General features: G+C 33.9%; 1 non-coding gene across 1 annotated transcript; it reads right to left on the reverse strand.

Moving 5' to 3' along the window:
- Positions 1–329: 329 nt before the first annotated feature.
- Positions 330–436, reverse strand: LOC126003038 (U6 spliceosomal RNA). The gene has a single exon (XR_007493582.1). It is a non-coding gene; the product is annotated as a U6 spliceosomal RNA (small nuclear RNA).
- Between the last annotated feature and the right edge of the window lie 1359 nt (positions 437–1795).

A 1795-nucleotide genomic window follows, 5' to 3' on the forward strand; every position in this document is an offset into this window, starting at 1 on the left:
GTCTATTTTTTTAAATAAAGGCAGATAAGTAGTACTGATTTTTTTCATTTGCCTCCAGCTCCAACATGATTCAATACTAACCTGGTAGAAGTATGAATAAAAGTCACCAGATGCTATATACACATAGAATGAAAAAAGTACCATAGAAAACTCTCACAGATCTCATGCTAAGTAAAATAAACAAGATAACAAGGTATGTATTCTGATTATTCAAAACTGAAAAATTCAATTTCAGAAATAGGCAAAAATAATCTAGAATATTAAAAGTCAGCATAGTGGTTTTTCTGGAAGCAAAAAGTTCTGTGAATGTAGGAATATTCTATTTTTTTTAAAATATGGAACGCTTCATGAATTTGCATGTCATCCTTGCGCAGGGGCCATGCTAATCTTCTCTGTATCGTTCCAATTTTAGTATATGTGCTGCCGAAGCGAGCACAAATATTCTATATTTTTGTATGTTACAACCATCTTATACTTTGGAGGTCTGTACCTTATTGGTCTATTGATATTTTATTTATGTGATTTTTCATGTTTTCTATACTTTAATTTTTTTTAATTTGAGATGTCTTCTTAAAAACTAAAATTTATAGAAACTCCTAGACTTGAAATAAATTCCTTGGAATAAAAGAAAAGCAATTAGACCAACAAGAGATGACTTCTAAGACACTATTTATAGTTTTTAGTCCTTGACTCTAACCTAAAGAACAAAATAAGCAAAATGTATTATTCATTAATATTCATGGCTAGCACCCAACCAACACAATACCAGGTGTTTTATAGGGCTGTTGGGAATTAGCCCTCCATTGGGCTTGAGTCACTAATATGAATTATAATGGTTGCTTACTGCAGAGAAGACTCCAATTTCTCTGGAGCTAAGACAGAATAAACTAGATTTTATTCAAATTCCAAAAGTGCCTTACATCTAATAACTAGATCATGATGCAACAGATACGGTAAAAAAAAATTTAAGAAGATATCCAGGTGTTGTCTCTTTTCATGTGAACAACCAGGAGACTGGCAGCCACTGTCTGTCTCACCAATACCACTACAAGGCTCTTGGCATGACCAACACACAGAGTTATGGCTTCACTTAGAGCCAACCACAAAAGCCCTGGATTGAATGGAGACATAGGAGCCAGTGTAAAGCTATTTCAAAACACGAGCTGGTACCAAACATGGAAAATTTGGGCCTTAATAGAGTGTCTGGCTTCTACTGGTGCCCAGCCTCACTACCAAGCTTGTAAAGGCTCATCAGAAAAAAAAATTGGCTGCATTAAATGTTAATGGTCCATGAGAAAGAAAGGACCATGAGCAAAGAGAAAATAATTTTTTCTCAGGGCTTCCACCAATTTCTTTGAAAAAAAAATGTCATCACTCAGACACCCCTTTTCTTAAATTAGGCATAGGGCCTGAGGCCCACTGACCTCCATCTTACAAAACAAATATGGATTTCAACATGGATAAATTTTGAAGATAACTGAGTAAAGCAAGCCAGAACACTGGGATGAATACTTTGTTTCCATTTATATGAGATTCCTAAATTAGTCAGATTTATAATGTATGATTTTATAGATTAGTAAAATTCTAAATTCAAAATCATAAAGAATGATCAGTGTTTCCAGGGCTGGGTGGGTTTGGAGTATAGGAAAGATGAGTAATTATCATTTAACAGGTACAGAGCTTCAACTTGAGGAGATAAAGTTCTAGAGATGAATGATGGCAATGATTAACCAACATTGTAAATGCCAATAATCGGCATGCTAAAATTATTTTTTAAAACTATTATATTTATCTA

Source organism: Suncus etruscus, chromosome 2 (genome assembly GCF_024139225.1).
Source record: "Suncus etruscus isolate mSunEtr1 chromosome 2, mSunEtr1.pri.cur, whole genome shotgun sequence".
In the NCBI taxonomy this organism is placed as follows: domain Eukaryota; kingdom Metazoa; phylum Chordata; class Mammalia; order Eulipotyphla; family Soricidae; genus Suncus; species Suncus etruscus.